The following is a 24,017-nucleotide window of genomic DNA, read 5'->3' as shown; positions in this document are numbered from 1 at the left end:
CCTAGCGGAATCGCTCCCTTTTAGCTCCTTCTTCAATGCCTCCAGCTTCTTCTGCAAAAGCCTGATGAGGGGAATGACCTGACTCAGGCTGGCAGTGTCTGAACTGACTTCACGTGTGGCAAGTTCAAAGGGCATCAGAACCTTGCACAACGTTGAAATCATTCTCCACTGCACTTGAGACAGGTGCATTCCATCTCCTATATCGTGCTCAATTGTATAGGCTTGAATGGCCTTTTGCTGCTCCTCCAACCTCTGAAGCATATAGAGGGTTGAATTCCACCTCGTTACCACTTCTTGCTTCAGATGATGGCAGGGCAGGTTCAGTAGTTTTTGGTGGTGCTCCAGTCTTCTGTACGTGGTGCCTGTACGCCGAAAGTGTCCCGCAATTTTTCTGGCCACCGACAGCATCTCTTGCACGCCCCTGTCGTTTTTTTAAAAATTCTGCACCACCAAATTCAAGGTATGTGCAAAACATGGGACGTGCTGGAATTTGCCCATATTTAATGCACACACAATATTGCTGGCGTTGTCCGATGCCACAAATCCACAGGAGAGTCCAATTGGGGTAAGCCATTCCGCGATGATCTTCCTCAGTTGCCGTAAGAGGTTTTCAGCTGTGTGCGTATTCTGGAAAGCGGTGATACAAAGCGTAGCCTGCCTAGGAAAGAGTTGGCGTTTGCGAGATGCTGCTACTGGTGCCGCCGCTGCTGTTCTTGCGGCGGGAGTCCATACATCTACCCAGTGGGCTGTCACAGTCATATAGTCCTGACCCTGCCCTGCTCCACTTGTCCACATGTCCGTGGTTAAGTGGACATTGGGTACAACTGCATTTTTTAGGAGACTGGTGAGTCTTTTTCTGACGTCCGTGTACATTCTCGGTATCGCCTGCCTAGAGAAGTGGAACCTAGATGGTATTTGGTAACGGGGGCACACTGCCTCAATAAATTGTCTAGTTTCCTGTGAACTAACGGCGGATACCGGACGCACGTCTAACACCAACATAGTTGTCAAGGACTCAGTTATCCGCTTTGCAGTAGGATGACTGCTGTGATATTTCATCTTCCTCGCAAAGGACTGTTGAACAGTCAATTGCTTACTGGAAGTAGTACAAGTGGGCTTACGACTTCCCCTCTGGGATGACCATCGACTCCCAGCGGCAACAACAGCAGCGCCAGCAGCAGTAGGCGTTACACGCAAGGATGCATCGGAGGAATCCCAGGCAGGAGAGGACTCGTCAGACTTGCCAGTGACATGGCCTGCAGGACTATTGGCATTCCTGGGGAAGGAGGAAATTGACACTGAGGGAGTTGGTGGGGTGGTTTGCGTGAGCTTGGTTACAAGAGGAAGGGATTTACTGGTCAGTGGACTGCTTCCGCTGTCACCCAAAGTTTTTGAACTTGTCACTGACTTATTATGAATGCGCTGCAGGTGACGTATAAGGGAGGATGTTCCGAGGTGGTTAACGTCCTTACCCCTACTTATTACAGCTTGACAAAGGGAACACACGGCTTGACACCTGTTGTCCGCATTTCTGGTGAAATACCTCCACACCGAAGAGCTGATTTTTTTGGTATTTTCACCTGGCATGTCAACGGCCATATTCCTCCCACGGACAACAGGTGTCTCCCCGGGTGCCTGACTTAAACAAACCACCTCACCATCAGAATCCTCCTGGTCAATTTCCTCCCCAGCGCCAGCAACACCCATATCCTCCTCATCCTGGTGTACTTCAACACTGACATCTTCAATCTGACTATCAGGAACTGGACTGCGGGTGCTCCTTCCAGCACTTGCAGGGGGCGTGCAAATGGTGGAAGGCGCATGCTCTTCACGTCCAGTGTTGGGAAGGTCAGGCATCGCAACCGACACAATTGGACTCTCCTTGTGGATTTGGGATTTCAAAGAACGCACAGTTCTTTGCGGTGCTTTTGCCAGCTTGAGTCTTTTCAGTTTTCTAGCGAGAGGCTGAGTGCTTCCATCCTCATGTGAAGCTGAACCACTAGCCATGAACATAGGCCAGGGCCTCAGCCGTTCCTTGCCACTCCGTGTCGTAAATGGCATATTGGCAAGTTTACGCTTCTCCTCCGACAATTTTATTTTAGGTTTTGGAGTCCTTTTTTTACTGATATTTGGTGTTTTGGTTTTGACATGCTCTGTACTATGCCATTGGGCATCGGCCTTGGCAGACGACGTTGCTGGCATTTCATCGTCTCGGCCATGACTAGTGGCAGCAGCTTCAGCACGAGGTGGAAGTGGATCTTGATCTTTCCCTAATTTTGGAACCTCAACATTTTTGTTCTCCATATTTTAATAGGCACAACTAAAAGGCACCTCAGGTAAACAATGGAGATGGATGGATTGGATACTAGTATACAATTATGGACGGGCTGCCGAGTGCCGACACAGAGGTAGCCACAGCCGTGAACTACCGCACTGTACTGTGTCTGCTGCTAATATATAGACTGGTTGATAAAGAGATAGTATACTCGTAACTAGTATGTATGTATAAAGAAAGAAAAAAAAACCACGGTTAGGTGGTATATACAATTATGGACGGGCTGCCGAGTGCCGACACAGAGGTAGCCACAGCCGTGAACTACCGCACTGTACTGTGTCTGCTGCTAATATATAGACTGGTTGATAAAGAGATAGTATACTCGTAACTAGTATGTATGTATAAAGAAAGAAAAAAAAACCACGGTTAGGTGGTATATACAATTATGGACGGGCTGCCGAGTGCCGACACAGAGGTAGCCACAGCCGTGAACTACCGCACTGTACTGTGTCTGCTGCTAATATATAGACTGGTTGATAAAGAGATAGTATACTCGTAACTAGTATGTATGTATAAAGAAAGAAAAAAAAAACACGGTTAGGTGGTATATACAATTATGGACGGGCTGCCGAGTGCCGACACAGAGGTAGCCACAGCCGTGAACTACCGCACTGTACTGTGTCTGCTGCTAATATATAGACTGGTTGATAAAGAGATAGTATACTCGTAACTAGTATGTATGTATAAAGAAAGAAAAAAAAACCACGGTTAGGTGGTATATACAATTATGGACGGGCTGCCGAGTGCCGACACAGAGGTAGCCACAGCCGTGAACTACCGCACTGTACTGTGTCTGCTGCTAATATATAGACTGGTTGATAAAGAGATAGTATACTCGTAACTAGTATGTATGTATAAAGAAAGAAAAAAAAACCACGGTTAGGTGGTATATACAATTATGGACGGGCTGCCGAGTGCCGACACAGAGGTAGCCACAGCCGTGAACTACCGCACTGTACTGTGTCTGCTGCTAATATATAGACTGGTTGATAAAGAGATAGTATACTCGTAACTAGTATGTATGTATAAAGAAAGAAAAAAAAACCACGGTTAGGTGGTATATACAATTATGGACGGGCTGCCGAGTGCCGACACAGAGGTAGCCACAGCCGTGAACTACCGCACTGTACTGTGTCTGCTGCTAATATATAGACTGGTTGATAAAGAGATAGTATACTCGTAACTAGTATGTATGTATAAAGAAAGAAAAAAAAACCACGGTTAGGTGGTATATACAATTATGGACGGGCTGCCGAGTGCCGACACAGAGGTAGCCACAGCCGTGAACTACCGCACTGTACTGTGTCTGCTGCTAATATATAGACTGGTTGATAAAGAGATAGTATACTCGTAACTAGTATGTATGTATAAAGAAAGAAAAAAAAACCACGATTAGGTGGTATATACAATTATGGACGGGCTGCCGAGTGCCGACACAGAGGTAGCCACAGCCGTGAACTACCGCACTGTACTGTGTCTGCTGCTAATATATAGACTGGTTGATAAAGAGATAGTATACTCGTAACTAGTATGTATGTATAAAGAAAGAAAAAAAAACCACGGTTAGGTGGTATATACAATTATGGACGGGCTGCCGAGTGCCGACACAGAGGTAGCCACAGCCGTGAACTACCGCACTGTACTGTGTCTGCTGCTAATATATAGACTGGTTGATAAAGAGATAGTATACTCGTAACTAGTATGTATGTATAAAGAAAGAAAAAAAAACCACGGTTAGGTGGTATATACAATTATGGACGGGCTGCCGAGTGCCGACACAGAGGTAGCCACAGCTTGTGAACTACCGCACTGTACTGTGTCTGCTGCTAATATATAGACTGGTTGATAAAGAGATAGTATACTCGTAACTAGTATGTATGTATAAAGAAAGAAAAAAAAACCACGGTTAGGTGGTATATACAATTATGGACGGGCTGCCGAGTGCCGACACAGAGGTAGCCACAGCCGTGAACTACCGCACTGTACTGTGTCTGCTGCTAATATATAGACTGGTTGATAAAGAGATAGTATACTCGTAACTAGTATGTATGTATAAAGAAAGAAAAAAAAACCACGGTTAGGTGGTATATACAATTATGGACGGGCTGCCGAGTGCCGACACAGAGGTAGCCACAGCCGTGAACTACCGCACTGTACTGTGTCTGCTGCTAATATATAGACTGTTTGATAGAGATAGTATACTCGTAACTAGTATGTATGTATAAAGAAAGAAAAAAAAACCACGATTAGGTGGTATATACAATTATGGACGGGCTGCCGAGTGCCGACACAGAGGTAGCCACAGCCGTGAACTACCGCACTGTACTGTGTCTGCTGCTAATATATAGACTGGTTGATAAAGAGATAGTATACTCGTAACTAGTATGTATGTATAAAGAAAGAAAAAAAAACCACGGTTAGGTGGTATATACAATTATGGACGGGCTGCCGAGTGCCGACACAGAGGTAGCCACAGCCGTGAACTACCGCACTGTACTGTGTCTGCTGCTAATATATAGACTGGTTGATAAAGAGATAGTATACTCGTAACTAGTATGTATGTATAAAGAAAGAAAAAAAAACCACGGTTAGGTGGTATATACAATTATGGACGGGCTGCCGAGTGCCGACACAGAGGTAGCCACAGCCGTGAACTACCGCACTGTACTGTGTCTGCTGCTAATATATAGACTGGTTGATAAAGAGATAGTATACTCGTAACTAGTATGTATGTATAAAGAAAGAAAAAAAAACCACGGTTAGGTGGTATATACAATTATGGACGGGCTGCCGAGTGCCGACACAGAGGTAGCCACAGCCGTGAACTACCGCACTGTACTGTGTCTGCTGCTAATATATAGACTGGTTGATAAAGAGATAGTATACTCGTAACTAGTATGTATGTATAAAGAAAGAAAAAAAAACCACGGTTAGGTGGTATATACAATTATGGACGGGCTGCCGAGTGCCGACACAGAGGTAGCCACAGCCGTGAACTACCGCACTGTACTGTGTCTGCTGCTAATATATAGACTGGTTGATAAAGAGATAGTATACTCGTAACTAGTATGTATGTATAAAGAAAGAAAAAAAAACCACGGTTAGGTCACTGGTATATACAATTATGGACGGGCTGCCGAGTGCCGACACAGAGGTAGCCACAGCCGTGAACTACCGCACTGTACTGTGTCTGCTGCTAATATAGACTGGTTGATAAAGAGATAGTATACTACTAATATTATATACTGGTGGTCAGGTCACTGGTCACTAGTCACACTGGCAGTGGCACTCCTGCAGCAAAAGTGTGCACTGTTTAATTTTAATATAATATTATGTACTCCTGGCTCCTGCTATAACCTATAACTGGGACTGCAGTAGTGCTCCCCAGTCTCCCCCACAATTATAAGCTGTGTGAGCTGAGCAGTCAGACAGATATATAATATATATAGATGATGCAGCACACTGGCCTGAGCCTGAGCAGTGCACACAGATATGGTATGTATGTGACTGAGTCACTGTGTGCTGTGTATCGCTTTTTTCAGGCAGAGAACGGATTATAAATAAAAGTGGTGGTCACTGGTCACTATCAGCAAAACTCTGCACTGTACACTACTGAGTACTCCTAATGCTCCCCAAAATTAGTAAATCAAGTGTCTAAACGGAGAGGACGCCAGCCACGTCCTCTCCCTATCAATCTCAATGCACGTGTGAAAATGGCGGCGACGCGCGGCTCCTTATATAGAATCCGAGTCTCGCGATAGAATCCGAGCCTCGCGAGAATCCGACAGCGTCATGATGACGTTCGGGCGCGCTCGGGTTAACCGAGCAAGGCGGGAAGATCCGAGTCGCTCGGACCCGTGAAAAAAAACATGAAGTTCTGGCGGGTTCGGATTCAGAGAAACCGAACCCGCTCATCTCTAGGAATTATATGCCAGTAATATATCTGGAATTAGGCGGCAGTAATGTCTGGAATTAGATACCACTAGATAGATATCAGATACCACTGTGACTGGAATGATGATGACCTATGCACAGTGACAGGACACTACCATAGCACCCTACAGCAGCAAGATGCAGCACAAGACACTGTACTAGTATTAGTAATGTAGTATTACTGAGCACCACAAGACATTGAGCAGTGATACTGAGCACTGATGATACTGAGCACCACTGATGATACTGAGCACTGATGATACTATGGAGAACTGACACCGAGCAGCACTATTAGCATAAGACACTGTACTAGTATTAGTAATGTAGTATTACTGAGCACCACAAGACAATGAGCAGTGATACTGAGCACTGATGATACTGAGCACTGATGATACTGAGCACTGCTGATACTGAGCACCGATGATACTGAGCACTGATGATACTGAGCACTGATGATACTACAGAGAACTGACACTGAGCAGCACGATGCAGCACAAGACACTGTACTAGTATTACTGAGCAGCACAAAAGCACTCTGGAATTGTCACCCCCCCATATATACCACTGTGACTGGAATGATGATGACCGATGCACAGTCACAGGACACTACTACCAGAGCACCCTACAGCAGCAAGATGCAGCACAAGAGAGACACTGTACTAGTATTACTGAGCAGCAATAAGCACTGATACTGAGCACTGATACTGAGAACTGACACTGAGAGAACGTAGCCACGTCCTCTCTGTACTCTCTACAATGCACGAGTGAAAATGGCGGCGACGCGCGGCTCTTTATATGGAATCCGAGTCTCGCGAGAATCCGACAGCGGGATGATGACGTTTTGCCTCATTCGGGTTTTTTGAGTCAGACGGGAACAACCGAGCCTTGCTCGGACCCGTCTTTGACACGTGAAGTTAGGTAGGGTTCGGTTCTCAGAGAACCGAACTCGCTCATCTCTACTTATAAACACAATGTATCCTTAATCACAGTGACAGCTGAGTGATACTCAGCTGCAGTGGCGTAAGTTCGTCACAGTCGCCCGGAGGCAAGATAAATATTGGTGCCCCCCTATTTCCTATATGAAGATAAATATATGTATGTATGTATGTGTGCGTGTGTGTGCGTGTGTGTGTGTGTGTGTGTGTATATGTGTGTGTGTGTATATGGAGTGTTCTGAAAAAAATTGATATACTGTATTTATACATTTAATTGTCTTTTATTTTAAATCACACATTTCTTAGCAGTCATACCCAGGATTAGAACCCATGACCTGTTACACTAACAGCAGACACTTTACTGATGAAGTTATTTGCTCCTGTAGAGGAAGCATGAGAATTCTAACTATATGAAATTACGTGTAATTGTCAGCGAAGTATCTTCATATAGTTAAAATTCTCATATTTCCTATACAGGAGCAAACAGCTTCATCAGTAAGGTGTCTGCTTCCAGTGTAATAGGTTGTGGGTTCTAATCCTGGGTGTGATACTTGTAAAATGTGTATCTACAGTATAATAAAAAGGGTGTGATTTGTATGGTGCAGAGACCAGTGAGGAAGTCGGCCACTGAAGAGATAGTGGCAGCTATCAATTAACTTAATTCAATGGTGTCACAGAATGGGAGGAGAGGTGCCCCCCTTCAAAGTAGGAGCCTGGCGGCAGATGACTCCGTTGCCTCCCAGAGTTCTGCCTCTGCTCAGCTGACAACACAAAATATGCAAAGCTATGGAGTTAAATATTGCTGTGGAGGGTCCAATCAAGCAGTATCGAGCATGCTCCAGAGACAGGAGCACACATGGATTCAGGGGCACCTAGCCATGGGCGGGTAATGATTACCAGCCCTGGTGGAGGAGAAATTCCCCCTACCTTGGCACACTAGTAATGGTAAATCTTTTCTGGAGCAGGTGTGACCATGCCCAGTGCGTGTCCATGCCCTGACTAATATATTAGCCAGCAATATGTTTTGGTGGCCCTGCAGGTAACTGGAAGCTCAATTTCAGCTTTTATTTTTGCCGTTTAAATGAGAACATATAAATGAAAAGTTGAAATGTGGAGATCAATCATTTTTATTGATGTGATAAGCAGCAGTTTTTGCAACAATAACCACTTATGCTGAGAAACAGAGGATAAAATCGTGCAAGGAAGGACTGTTGAACAAAATTAGTTTTATTGTATTATACTTGTTCAGATATAAAATAAAGGATGTCAGGCACATGGTATGTGCTCTTCATAAATTATGTGGTGTTTACATATTGAAGAGTTTTTACCACTTTTTGAGGTGCAAACTGTTCTCAGGGAATTTATCATTAATAAATGTACAGAACATTGCTAGATTTAACTATTGAAATGGACTTTTTGTTGTTGCCTAAATATAGATTGGGATTTAAAGAAGTCCAAGTTCGGCGGCCGCGTGGGATGCCGGCTGAAACGCGCACATTTTTTTTAAAGGGGCAATCATGTACAAAGCTAAACCTTGCCTTGTACATGATTGCCCCTTTAAAAAAGCATCCGTGTTCAGCCGGCATGCTGCATGGCCGCCAAACCCAGACTTCATTACATTCCACCCATGATCACAATTACAGATGTGTCCTGCTATATCTTTGCTGTGGAGCGTATGCAGCGTGACTCCCGAGATTTGCGTTCGCGTGCACCCATGAGCCATGGGTGCAAATGCTTGAAGCTTTCCGTGACATAGCGCTACCACAATACATACACATCGCGGGAGCAACCACTGCAAAGATATAGCAGGACACATCTGTGTGTCGCGTTTCACCCATGAATGCTTGCGGGAGTCTGAAATATATTGATTTGCAGATCTGGTCTAATCATTTGTGTTGCAGAAAATGAAGAGGGCTGAGGATGAGAACAAGAGGCTGAAGGAAGAGAACCAGATGCTGTTGAAGATGATGGGTCAACTGAGTAGCTAAAATAACACCCTGGATTTTCTCACCAGACAGAGCAGCATAAGGATAGAAATAGCTGCTCATCCACCCGTTACTTACCACAAAGCATTTCACAGTCAGGGACAGTGACAGGAGACGATGAAGGCTGTAAAGCTTGGGGGTAGGAACAAACATGGGTTGTACAGTGAATTAGTTGAACATTGGAGAAACCAGGAAACTCTATTTTGAAGTATGTTTCAAGATTTGGAAGACTAGATAAAGCTGATGACTCTAAACTCCAAAGTGCTGCTCAGGCCACACTGCCCATATTAAGATGGGTTAACTAGCATAGGGCTCTCAGATTTTATTTCCAAGTTAAGAGAGCCATACTGTATTTTACTTTCTACAATTAGCATCTTTGTATACTGTAGGTGTCTACACTTTATTTAGGCTCCAACAACATGAGGATCCTATGGAACCAGACTGTTTTTTTGTGGCTAAACATAAGTTATATGAGCTGTCCTCATCGGGGCATCACTGGAGTCAGTGACACCAGCTGTCAGTGGCCCTAGTCACGTACGTGGCCGAAAAGGGGGCGTGATCTCCAGGGATGCGTGGTGAGCTAAACGGCTCAGGAGGCACTGGCTAGTACCAGATCCAGATTTACACACAATATACGAGCCAAAGGGTTCATGTGGTCATTATACACAGGTGCAGTAGTATATACTGCTGGAAATATGGTGAGTTGTGATCAGAGATGTGTGGAAAAGGAGGTACTACCTCTCCTGTCATAGACTATATTCTTTGTATTTTTCGTATACTTTATATAGTCAAATCTTGGGCGTATACTGGAGTATGACAGGAAAGGCTCTACCTCACCTGCCTTACCTCACCGAACATCGCTGGTGATCTCATGGGAAGGGGCGTGACCTCGCAGGCCCCACCTTGTTTTCATCACAATATTCCCGGAGATGCTGGCCTGAACTACCGGCTCCTCTTTAGTGCTGTGTGATACTGGCACAATGCAGCACCCAGCTCGCGGTCATTGCAGAGGAGTAGTTCACCTTCTCCGGTACGATGCTTTGGCCATTAAACAAATTGTTTATTCATTGCATATGGGCAGACAGGTGGACTTGGTTTATTTAGTCGGATGTCGACATTCAGAGAGTGGACATGACAGATGTCAACACTGACATAAGGCAGACATTGTCATAATGTTTTCATTATGAATGTCAACAGTTGTCATGTTGACAATGCAAATTTCCATTCACTAATTTATGTACTGTACACCTAATCCTAACTGCAACCCTAATTCATACTTTGCCAACGCCATGTCCCCACCCAATTCATAACTCCATTTTATAATTGCAATGTCTTCAGTCTGATAAGCCACATCAGTGTTCCAGCATCACAGTATAGTGCTGCTGGATGAGTGTGTGTCCTGTGCATATAATGGGTCATGTAACTAAGACTAAACTGGTACAAAGGAATGGATTGTTTTCTTGATGTACAGGAAAGGATAAATAACATGACCACAAACATAAGCCCTGGTGATTTACCAGCTACGCAATAAGCGTTATTTATAAATGGCTTCTTTAACCAATTACCTGATGATTTTCCCTACAAAACACCTCAGAAATTGTTAAATTACTTAATAAAGTTTAAAAAGTATTTTTAATAATATATTGAAATATTTAATGTAAAAAAAATATATATATATACCAAGAGGGTAATTTGCACCCCTCTGCCCCATGTCTATAGGCACCCATTATAAAATAACTCCCCACCCGCCAATGGCAATAGACCCCCCAGTGGTCTTAAATCCTAATAACAGTACCTCCCCACATGTTTTATTTAATATATGAAAAAGCCCCTCCTAACAGTACCCCCCAATGAGAGTGTTTTTGCACTCTCTGTGACCAATGTACATATTTTTCTCTATCGTCCTAGTGGATGCTGGGGTTCCTGAAAGGACCATGGGGAATAGCGGCTCCGCAGGAGACAGGGCACAAAAAGTAAAGCTTTTCCAGATCAGGTGGTGTGCACTGGCTCCTCCCCCTATGACCCTCCTCCAGACTCCAGTTAGATTTTTGTGCCCGGCCGAGAAGGGTGCAATCTAGGTGGCTCTCCTAAAGAGCTGCTTAGAAAAAGTTTAGCTTAGGTTTTTTATTTTACAGTGAGTCCTGCTGGCAACAGGATCACTGCAACGAGGGACTGAGGGGAGAAGAAGTGAACTCACCTGCGTGCAGGATGGATTGGCTTCTTGGCTACTGGACATCAGCTCCAGAGGGACGATCACAGGTACAGCCTGGATGGTCACCGGAGCCGCGCCGCCGGCCCCCTTGCAGATGCTGAAGTCAGAAGAGGTCCAGAATCGGCGGCTGAAGACTCCTGCAGTCTTCTAAAGGTAGCGCACAGCACTGCAGCTGTGCGCCATTTTCCTCTCAGCACACTTCACACGCAGTCACTGAGGGTGCAGGGCGCTGGGGGGGGGGCGCCCTGGGAGGCAAATGTAACCTATATAAAGGCTAAAAATACCTCACATATAGCCCCCAGAGGCTATATGGAGATATTTAACCCCTGCCTGGATTCACTAAATAGCGGGAGACGAGCCCGCCGGAAAAGGGGCGGGGCCTATCTCCTCAGCACACGGCGCCATTTCCTCTCACAGCTCCGCTGGTCAGGACGGCTCCCAGGTCTCTCCCCTGCACTGCACTACAGAAACAGGGTAAAACAGAGAGGGGGGGCAAATTTATGGCGATATTTTGATATATATAAAGCAGCTATAAGGGAGCACTTATTATAAGGCTATCCCTGTTATATATAGCGCTTTTGGTGTGTGCTGGCAAACTCTCCCTCTGTCTCCCCAAAGGGCTAGTGGGTCCTGTCTTCGTTAGGAGCATTCCCTGTGTGTCTGCTGTGTGTCGGTACGTGTGTGTCGACATGTATGAGGACGATATTGGTGTGGAGGCGGAGCAATTGCCAAATATGAGGATGTCACCCCCTAGGGAGTCGACACCAGAATGGATGCCTTTATTTATGGAACTACGGGATAGTGTCAACACGCTAAAGCAGTCGTTTGACGACATGAGACGGCCGGACAATCAATTAGTGCCTGTCCAGGCGACTCAAACACCGTCAGGGGCTGTGAAACGCCCTTTGCCTCAGTCGGTCGACACAGACCCAGACACAGGCACTGACTCCAGTGGTGACGGTGACGAATCAACCGTATTTTCCAGTAGGGCCACACGTTATATGATTTTGGCAATGAAGGAGGCGTTACATTTAGCTGATACTACAGGTACCACTAAACAGGGTATTATGTGGGGTGTGAAAAAACTACCTATAGTTTTTCCTGAATCAGAAGAATTAAATGACGTGTGTAATGAAGCGTGGGTTGCCCCTGATAAAAAGCTGATAATTTCAAAGAAATTATTGGCATTATACCCTTTCCCGCCAGAGGTTAGGGAGCGCTGGGAAACACCTCCTAGGGTGGACAAGGCGCTAACACGCTTATCTAAACAAGTGGCGTTACCCTCTCCTGAGACGGCCGCACTTAAAGATCCATCAGATAGGAGGATGGGAAATATCCAAAAAAGTATATACACACATGCAGGTGTTATACTACGACCAGCTATAGCGACTGCCTGGATGTGCAGTGCTGGGGTAGTTTGGTCAGAGTCCCTGATTGAAAATATTGATACCCTGGACAGGGACAATATTTTACTGTCGTTAGAACAAATAAAGGATGCATTTCTTTATATGCGTGATGCACAGAGGGATATCTGCACACTGGCATCACGGGTAAGTGCTATGTCCATTTCGGCCAGAAGAGCTTTATGGACGCGACAGTGGACAGGCGATGCGGATTCAAAACGACAGCACCGACTTTTCAACCGCAGCCCTTTCATTCCTTTAAAAATAAGAGAGCAAAGGGCTATTCATATCTGCCACGAGGCAGAGGTCGAGGGAAGAGACAGCAACAGGCAGCTCCTTCCCAGGAACAGAAGCCTTCCCCGGCTTCTACAAAAGCCTCAGCATGACGCTGGGGCTTCTCAAGCGGACTCGGGGACGGTGGGTGGTCGTCTCAAAAATTACAGCGCGCAGTGGGCTCACTCGCAGGTAGATCCCTGGATCCTGCAGATAATATCTCAGGGGTACAGGTTGGAATTAGAGACAGATCCACCTCGCCGTTTCCTGAAGTCTGCTTTACCAACGTCCCCCTCCGAAAGGGAGACGGTTTTGGAAGCCATTCACGGGCTGTACTCTCAGCAGGTGATAGTCAAGGTACCTCTTCTACAACAAGGGAAGGGGTATTATTCCACTCTTTTTGTGGTACCGAAGCCGGATGGCTCGGTAAGGCCTATTCTAAATCTGAAGTCCTTGAACCTGTACATAAAGAAGTTCAAGTTCAAGATGGAGTCACTCAGAGCAGTGATAGCGAACCTGGAAGAGGGGGACTTTATGGTATCCTTGGACATCAAGGATGCGTATCTCCACGTTCCAATTTACCCCTCACACCAGGGGTACCTCAGGTTCGTTGTACAAAACTGTCACTATCAGTTTCAGACGCTGCCGTTCGGATTGTCCACGGCACCTCGGGTCTTTACAAAGGTAATGGCCGAGATGATGATTCTTCTTCGAAGAAAAGGCATATTAATTATCCCATACTTGGACGATCTCCAAATAAGGGCAACGTCCAGAGAACAGCTAGAGATGGGATTAGCACTGTCTCAAGAAGTGCTAAAACAGCACGGGTGGATTCTGAATATTCCAAAATCCCAGTTAATGCCGACAACTCGTCTGCTGTTCCTAGGAATGATTCTGGACACGGTTCAGAAAAAGGTTTTTCTCCCGGAGGAAAAAGCCAAGGAGTTATCCGAGCTTGTCAGGAACCTCCTAAAACCAGGAAAGGTGTCTGTACATCAATGCACAAGAGTCCTGGGAAAAATGGTGGCTTCTTACGAAGCAATTCCATTCGGCAGATTCCACGCAAGAATTTTCCAAAGGGATCTGTTGGACAAATGGTCAGGGTCGCATCTTCAGATGCACCTGCGGATAACCCTGTCTCCAAGGACAAGGGTGTCTCTTCTGTGGTGGTTGCAGAGTGCTCATCTATTGGAGGGCCGCAGATTCGGCATACAGGATTGGATCCTGGTGACCACGGACGCCAGCCTGAGAGGCTGGGGAGCAGTCACACAAGGAAGAAACTTCCAGGGAGTATGGACGAGCCTGGAAACGTCTCTTCACATAAACATTCTGGAACTAAGAGCAATATACAATGCTCTAAGCCAGGCAGAACCTCTGCTTCAGGGAAAACCGGTGTTGATCCAGTCGGACAACATCACGGCAGTCGCCCATGTGAACAGACAGGGCGGCACAAGAAGCAGGAGTGCAATGGCAGAAGCTGCAAGGATTCTTCGCTGGGCAGAGAATCATGTGATAGCACTGTCAGCAGTGTTCATCCCGGGAGTGGACAACTGGGAAGCAGACTTCCTCAGCAGACACGATCTTCACCCGGGAGAGTGGGGACTTCATCCAGAAGTCTTCCACTTGCTGGTAACCCGTTGGGAAAGACCAATGGTGGACATGATGGCGTCTCGCCTCAACAAAAAACTGGACAGGTATTGCGCCAGGTCAAGAGATCCGCAGGCAATAGCTGTGGACGCGCTGGTAACGCCTTGGGTGTACCAGTCGGTGTATGTGTTTCCTCCTCTGCCTCTCATACCAAAAGTATTGAGAATTATACGGCAAAGAGGCGTAAGGACGATACTAGTGGTTCCGGATTGGCCAAGAAGGACTTGGTACCCGGAACTTCAAGAGATGATCACGGAAGATCCGTGGCCTCTACCTCTAAGGAGGGACTTGCTTCAGCAGGGTCCCTGTCTGTTTCAAGACTTACCGCGGCTGCGTTTGACGGCATGGCGGTTGAACGCCGGATCCTAAAGGAAAAAGGCATGCCGGAAGAAGTCATTCCTACTTTGATTAAAGCAAGGAAGGAAGTAACCGTGCAACATTATCGCCGAATTTGGCGAAAATATGTTGCGTGGTGCGAAGATCGGAGTGCTCCGACGGAGGAATTTCAACTGGGTCGATTCCTACATTTCCTGCAATCAGGATTGTCTATGGGTCTCAAATTGGGATCTATTAAGGTTCAAATTTCGGCCCTGTCGATTTTCTTTCAAAAAGAATTGGCTTCAGTCCCTGAAGTCCAGACCTTTGTTAAGGGAGTGCTACATATACAGCCTCCTGTGGTGCCTCCAGTGGCACCGTGGGATCTCAATGTGGTTTTGGACTTTCTAAAATCTCATTGGTTTGAACCACTAAAGAAGGTGGATTTGAAATATCTCACATGGAAAGTGACCATGCTTCTAGCCCTGGCTTCGGCCAGGAGAGTGTCAGAACTGGCAGCTTTATCTTACAAAAGCCCATATCTGATTTTCCATTCGGACAGGGCAGAACTGCGGACTCGTCCGCATTTTCTCCCTAAGGTGGTGTCAGCATTTCATCTGAACCAGCCTATTGTAGTGCCTGCGGCTACAAGTGACTTGGAGGACTCCAAGTTACTGGACGTTGTCAGAGCATTAAAAATATATATTGCAAGGACAGCTGGAGTCAGAAAATCTGACTCGTTGTTTATATTGTATGCACCCAACAAGATGGGTGCTCCTGCGTCTAAGCAGACGATTGCTCGTTGGATCTGTAGCACAATCCAACTTGCACATTCTGTGGCAGGCCTGCCACAGCCTAAATCTGTAAAGGCCCACTCCACAAGGAAGGTGGGCTCATCTTGGGCGGCTGCCCGAGGGGTCTCGGCATTACAACTTTGCCGAGCAGCTACGTGGTCAGGGGAGAACACGTTTGTAAAATTTTACAAATTTGATCCTCTGGCTAAGGAGGACCTGGAGTTCTCTCATTCGGTGCTGCAGAGTCATCCGCACTCTCCCGCCCGTTTGGGAGCTTTGGTATAATCCCCATGGTCCTTTCAGGAACCCCAGCATCCACTTGGACGATAGAGAAAATAAGATTTTACTTACCGATAAGTAATCTCGGAGTCCGTAGTGGATGCTGGGCGCCCATCCCAAGTGCGGATTATCTGCAATAATTGTACATAGTTATTGTTAACTAATTCGGGTTATTGTTGAAGGAAGCCATCTTTCAGAGGCTCCGCTGTTATCATACTGTTAACTGGGTTTAGATCACAAGTTGTACGGTGTGATTGGTGTGGCTGGTATGAGTCTTACCCGGGATTCAAAATCCTCCCTTATTGTGTACGCTCGTCCGGGCACAGTACCTAACTGGAGTCTGGAGGAGGGTCATAGGGGGAGGAGCCAGTGCACACCACCTGATCTGGAAAAGCTTTACTTTTTGTGCCCTGTCTCCTGCGGAGCCGCTATTCCCCATGGTCCTTTCAGGAACCCCAGCATCCACTACGGACTCCGAGAAATAGATTTATCGGTAAGTAAAATCTTATTTTTTATTATGTTATTTTTATTATGTTACACCTCCCTTCCCCCTCCAGCATTATTTATCTATATTTTACTCCTTCCCCACTCCCACTAGTTCTAAATCCCCCCCAGTCGGTTGCCACCCACCCCAATCCCCATGGGCCTATACCCCCTCTCCACCCACATGTAAAGCACAGAGGGAGTCAGAGAAGATCCATTCTTGTGCAGGACATATCTCCTAATCGACAACATGGCGGACACAGCGGTCAGTGCATTGCATGTGATGCGACCTGGCCATGTGACGTACTCCTGGCTATGGTCGCATCACATGCAACTATGCCAGGCAAGTGGTTCATGTCAAAATAGCCCCATTAGCAATATGGCAGTCAAAATATAAACAGGTTTTTTTTTACCACACAGGAACATACAATTTAGGAGCTAGAACACAGTAACTAACACCATCACTCCTGAAGTACAAAGAGGGATGTAGATCCCCCCCATTCCACCACCACACCTGAGTCCTTCAGTTCCCACAGCGCATATGCACAGCCTAAGTTCACACATACACAGGAACACTCTGTAACGGCACAAACCCTGCAGTATTGCTTATCAGAGCCGCTGTCCCGGTTACTGAGCAATGATAAATAGCCCCGAAAGACGTTAATAGCGACGATAAGGAGTAATAGGATTCTAGGCATTCATTACATTTTTGACAAATAGGCCCCACATTGAGACAGAAAGATGGCCTTGCTTACAGTCTAAAGAAATGTGAGTGATTCCAACATATACCATAATGAAATACACAGCCTTGTACCAACTCTCCCTTTTTATTTAATAAACAAAGTGTACACTGGCATTTTCTACTCTTTTTTTTTTTATTTCAAACAAAAATTCTTTGCATACAGGCCTGGTGAGAGTGGGGTACAAAGAGAACACTCAGGATCCTCAGTAGTCCAGTACCTGCACTAAATTCAGCAGGAAACAGGCAGACAGAGAGAGAGCATGGATAGCCTTCGGCATGTAGCACAATAACGTTTATTTTGTGCTGATGCTGCACGCATGCCTTCATAATGTCACACCGCTGGACAGCAGGGGAGCCGAGCTGCTCGCAAAGATGAAGAAGCAGCCTCAACATGCAGCAGGAGGTAGTGTGGGCTGGGCTGTGGAGACACGGGTTGTGTGTTGGGGTTGGAGGACTGGAGATGAAGTGGCACAGTGGTATGGAGCTGAAGACATGTGGCTGGGGTAACACTGGGGCATGTGCTTAACAGATAGAAGATAAGATACACATGGGGAGGGGGGTTGAGAGACAAAGGGGGATGGTGAGGCTGAGCGACAGGGATGGGGAGGCTGAGAGACACAGTAGGATGGGGTTGAGAGACAAAGGGGATGGGGGGCTGAGAGACACAGGGAGATGGGGGGCTGAGAGACACATGGATGGGAAGGCTGAGAGACACAGGAGGATGGGGGCTGAGAGACAAAGGGAGATGGGGCTGAGAGACAAATGGATGGGAAGGCTGAGAGACACAGGAGGATGGGGGGCTGAGAGACAAAGGGAGATGGGGGGCTGAGAGACACATGGATGGGAAGGCTGAGAGACAAAGGAGGATGGGGCTGAGAGACAAAGGGAGATGGGGGACTGAGAGACACAGGATGATGGGGCTAAGAGACATATGGGGATGGGAAGCTACGAGACATAGTGGGAAGGAAAGGCTGAGAGACAAAGGGGGAAGGGGGGCTGAGAGGCACAGGGGGTTGGGGGGCTGAGAGACATGGGAAAGGGAAGGCTGAGAGACCCATGGGGGTGGGGTCTGAGAGACACAGGGAGGATATGTACTGAGAGACCCAGGGGGATTGGGGGCTGTGAGACAGAGGGGGACGGAGGGCTGAAACGAGACACAGGGGGATGGGGGGCTGAGAGACACAGGGCGAAAAGAAGGCTGAGAGACCCATGGGGATAGGGGGCTGAGAGCTAGGGGGGATAGGGGCTGAGAGACCGAGGGGGATGGCAGGCTGTGAGATACACAGGGATGGGGAGCTGAGAGACACGGGGAAGGGAAGGCTGAGAGACCCAGGGGGATGGGAGGCTACAAGACATAGTGGGAAGGAAAGGCTTAGAGACAAAGGCGGAAGGGGGCCTGAGAGGCACAGGGGGTTGGGGGGCTGAGAGACACGGGAAAGGGAAGGCTGAGAGACACAGGGAGGATATGTTCTGAGAGAACCAGGGGGATTGGGGGCTGTGAGACAGAGGGGGACGGAGGGCTGAAATGAGACACGGGGATGGGGGGCTGAGAGACACAGGGCGAAAAGAAGGCTGAGAGACCCATGGTTATAGGGGGCTGAGAGACACAGGGGGGATAGGGGCTGAGAGACCGAGGGGGATGGCAGGCTGTGAGATACAGGGGGATGAGGAGCTGAGAGACACGGGGAAGGGAAGGCTGAGAGACCCAGGGGGATGGCAGTCTGTGAGATACAGGGGGATGGGGGCTGAGAGACCCAGGGGGATGGGGGGCTGAGAGACACAGGGGGATGGGGGGCTGAGAGACACAGGGGGATGGGGGGCTGAGAGATACAAGGGTATGCTGAGGCTGAGAGACACACTGGGACTGATTCAGAGTTGTGTTAATGCCTTCGCAGCTGCGATCACATGTGCAGCATATATGTGAAAATATGCAAATGCCACGGACGCTTACACCGCATCACAAATCCAAGCACTGTATGCAAACACGCAGCGGCCATTGGAGATCCTTCATTAATCGACTCCCCGAGTTACCCTGTGGTGACGCATACCCTCCAACATGACCCGCCCCACTAGGTACAAAAGGCTCTGTTTCTGGACTTCCCTCTTAATTTATTATTGCCATCACTTGTGAAGACACAGCTTTCTTATTGTTTAACTAGTTCAACACAGGTGATGGAAATCATAAATTAAGAGGGAAGTCCAGAAACAAAGCATTTTGTACCTAGTGGGGCGGGTCATGTTGGAGGGTCTGGTGACGCAGAATGGCTGCGAGATTTAATACGCTGGCAACATGCTTTGTGTGTCTATGTTTCTGTTCAATGTCCCATACTAATCCCATACTATTAACAAATTACCCATATAAATAACATTGCAAGACACTGTAGAGGTATAGCTGTTATATGGCTGCAGCACAGGGTGACTGGGACGTACAGTAAGAGTAAATGAGTGGCGTTGTGCATTAGTACGCCATAAAATGTTACTTACAGGGCTCCCGGCTCAGTGATTTCTAGTTCTGCCCAATTTACATACTTGTGACTTGCATTAATTGTGAAAGACAAGTGGTTCTGGAATGTACAGAAGGGGATTGACCCCCCATAGGACCAATAAGGAAGTTTTAAAATTGGGGTCCTAAATAGTTATCACTGGTTAATGTCATGTGTGCAATACTAATTATGGGCACAAGGTGGCACTAGAAGACAAATGTGAAAATTGTAATTGCAATATACAGAGACTGAAAGACAATTATTGACAACAGAGCCCTTTGCTACAGTATGTCCAAATTGAAACATATATATATGTGTTCAAACTTCAAAGTAGAAATTTCATGAGTATTTGAAGCATTATTCCTTGTGAGTTTGAATACGTGTTTCATAGAATATTCAACAGCACTAATCCACTAGACGGTATGCTCACTCACAAGAATGGTTCTTTCTCCGAGTTGTTTTCACATCCGTACTTTGCCTTGTTTGTGTCTGTTACGTGTATGTTCAAGCAGAGCATTGCAGAGCCGTACAACTCAACATCAAAAAGAATAAACTCAGCTCCTTGCTGTTAAGCTTTGTAAATGATATTAGTCTGCATCAGAGCAGGATGATGGGTTTGGGAATAGTCATAAATTAGCCTGTTATCTGCAGGGCTGTCTTTTCATATGGGCTCAATGGTCAGTTGCTTAAGGTCCCCAGGAGTGTAAGGGCTCTAGGCTGAGGGTCCCCTTTTTCCAGGGGTACCAGATTTTTGAAAATTGGCACTGGGGAACCGGAGATAACCGACTTCAAAGCAGTGGTCCCCATCCGAGCCTGCTAATTGCAGTCAGATATCCATACTTGCCTACTCTCCAGGAATGGCCGGGAGGCTCCCGAAAATTGGGTGCCCCTCCCAGCCCCCCGGAAGAGCAGGTAAGTCTCCCGATTTCAGGGGTCTCCCCCTGCCCGGCCGCCCACTTAGCGAGTAAAGTGGGCGGTCCGGGCAGGCGATAACGCGATTCTTGTTGAATCGCGTCATCATAGCCATGCCCCCTGCTGTATAATGCCGGTAATAGCGGCATTATACAGTGGGGGCGTGGCTTACAAGACACGATCCTGCAGCCACGCCCCGTTCCGCCTCTGGTCTGCCCCCCTCTGCACGGCACGTCACAGCCCACCCCCCTGCTGAGCCGACCTGGCTGCTCTCTCCCGGAGAGAGCAGCCAAAAAGTCGGCAAGTATGCAGATATCTCAGGTTCTGTCCAACTTAGAGTTTTTCAGAGTTTTCCCCCTTTCAATGGACACTGGCAGCGTATCTCTTCTATGCCCAGAACCAGAGATATCAGCCTTTCAGCAACTGGTCCCTGCTCCAACGCCGCAGGCTTGGTATGCAGTTTTTTTATTTTCGTTGGTGGATTGCTCTGGCTATTGAACTCTGAATCCCAAGTCCCCATTACCTCCTGAAAGGTGGGACTCTCTAGTTGTTAATCCCATTAAAAGCTAAGAAATCTATTTCCAGAAACTGGAGATATCTGCAGTCAAGCAAGCTGCCCTCCCACTGGGAAATTATGAATATTAAGCTCACTCCACTATCCACCCCTCCCCTGCATATTTAATGGTATCCGGTCTCTAGGTCGACCATACTTAGGTTGATAGTCACTAGGTCAACCACTATTGGTCGACATGCATTAGGTTGACAGGGTTCCTATGTCGACATGGTCACTAGGTCGACATGTTCTAGGTTGACATGACAAAAGGTCGACATGAGTTTTTCAAGATTTTTTTCATTTTTTTAACTTTTTCATACTTTCCAATCCATGTGGACTACAATTGGTAATGGCAACCGGTGCTGAGCGCAGCAGTAACGGAGCGAGCTAAGCGAAGGGACACGGTGCATTAATTGGGGTTCCCCATCACTCTACGAAGAAAACGACACAAAAAAAACCCTCATGTTGACCTTGCTCACGTCGACCTAATGATTGTGACTGCAGACCTAAGTGTAGTCGACCCTATGTACCACACCCATATTTAACACCCCCTACCACCCTGGAAGTCAAGTACCGTTTCCCCTTCATTCAGCCCAATGTCCCCTTCTGCAGTTTAATGTTCCCCCTTCCACCCCATCTCCCACTATCTGTGCAGTAAAGGAGTAATCAGCAGAAATTACTGCTCCAGGTCCTACATGCTGAGCGGAAGACAGAACATCCCCTACCACCAACAGGACGGGTTGGGAATGGGTGACCGACGATCAGCATACAGATGCTGGGATCCTGATCGCCAGAATGCCGCCAGGGGGATGAGCGCAACAAAGCCCCTTGCGGGCTCTCTACACTTGCCATGCTGCAGGCTCTGTGGCTCGCTGCACTCACCGTAGGTTCTATTCCCACTTTATGGGTGTCGTGAACACCCACGAGTGGGTATAGTCCTGGGCCCCCTGCCGGCATTCTGGCGGCTAGGATCTCGACGACCGGGATCATAACTGTTTTGTTCATATGTTTGTAAATCCAGTCATCAGGACACAGAGACATGTGAGTTCACTGCTGTGCTGTTTTATTTCATCACCAACTCCAGGCACACTGTACACTGGACCACCCACTTCCCAGCATCCCCCTGGTCCCAGGGACCATCACTGAAGATTTAGGCTTACACATATTAGTAAGGGAGTGTCTACAAATATTGGGGCAGATGTATTAACCTGGAGAAGGCATAAGGAAGTGATAAACCAGTGATATGTGCAAGGTGATAAAGGCACCAGACAATCAGCTCCAATATGTAAATTAACAGTTAGGATCTGATTGGCTGCTGCCTTTGTCACCTTGCCCATATCACTGGTTTATCACTTCCTTATGCCTTCTCCAGGTTAATACATCTGCCCCATTAAGCATTGTAATACACTAACATCACATCCTCTTTTCTTTAAAGATAAGCCCTGTACGCTTCAATGCAACAATTAACAATGTCATATTAAGAACATCATCTAACATGTTTCAATGAGTCTCTCAGGTCTGCGTATTTCCCTTTTGGGTCTTTCATACACAGTCTGTGTTTCATCGACCATGTTGGACCTTTCTAGAATCGTGGTTTGTTCACGATTATGAGGATCATCATACATGTCAGATGAAGGGTATTCTTCAGTCATGTTGTCTTCATTATGGTTAGGTTGAGATCTTAAATCCACCCGATTTCTTCTTACTTCCGTTCCACGCTCTGTACGTATAGTATAAGATCTTGGTGCTACTTGTGCTTGCACAATACCTTTCTGCACCCAAATACCTTTCTCGTTATCTCTGAGACGGACTTGGTCACCCGATTTTAGATCAGATAAGCTTTTTGCTCGCCTGTCATGGAACAGTTTCTGTTTCGCCTGTTGACGTTCCTTACTCAGTCTGACCAACACTGAGTTATGTGTATTAAGCAGTTTATCATGTATCGGGAGATTTGCTCTAATCCTCCTTCCCATCAGCATTTGTGCAGGAGAAAGTCCATTCTGTAAAGGTGTACTGCGGTAGATTAAAAGACTTTTGTAGAAATCTTCTTTACCTTCTTGAGCTTTTTTCATGAGACTCTTTACAGTTTTTACTAAACTTTCCACCAACCCATTTGAGCGTGGATAGTGGGGACTTGACATAGTATGGACAAATTCCCACTCATCAGCAAATTGTCTAAATTCAGCACTGGAAAACTGAGGACCATTGTCAGTGAACACTTCCATAGGAACACCATGCCTTGCAAAGATTGACTTCATGAAATTGATTACGGCTTTACTAGTAGTTGTATGTAGTGTCTTCACCTCAGGGTAGTTAGAGTAATAATCAGTCACAACAATGTACATTTTCCCATTACAATCAAACAAATCTGCGCCAACTTTCTGGTACGGTCTCTCTGGCACTGCGTGAGGACTCAGTGGCTCGACTTGTTGTTTCGGTCTATACATAAAACATAATTCACATGTAGCTGTAGTCTTGTTATGCACACCAGTGCCTGCAGGAAAGTACTGGTGTCAGAACTGTTATGCACTCCAGTGTCTGCAGGAATGTACTGGTGTTTGAACTGTTATGCAAAACAAATGGACTAACAGACAAACTGGGGAATATGACATAACGTACACAGAAGGTAATAGGGTAACAAAATACACACAAAGTGAACAGAGAAGCCCAGAGGCTAAGGAACTGGGTATCTCCCTTGTATTAGAACTGCACAGATGGAAAAAGCAAGATGTT

The 24,017-nt window shown here is 46.7% G+C and overlaps 1 pseudogene; it reads left to right on the top strand.

Annotated features, from left to right (window-relative positions):
- Window positions 1-9,296, top strand: part of LOC134968639 (PRKC apoptosis WT1 regulator protein-like) — a 157,006-nt pseudogene extending 147,710 nt beyond the window's left edge.
- The last annotated feature ends 14,721 nt before the right edge of the window (window positions 9,297-24,017 follow it).

Source organism: Pseudophryne corroboree, chromosome 11, assembly GCF_028390025.1.
Source record: "Pseudophryne corroboree isolate aPseCor3 chromosome 11, aPseCor3.hap2, whole genome shotgun sequence".
Lineage (NCBI taxonomy): Eukaryota > Metazoa > Chordata > Amphibia > Anura > Myobatrachidae > Pseudophryne > Pseudophryne corroboree.
This window is presented reverse-complemented; position numbering and strand designations above follow the sequence as displayed.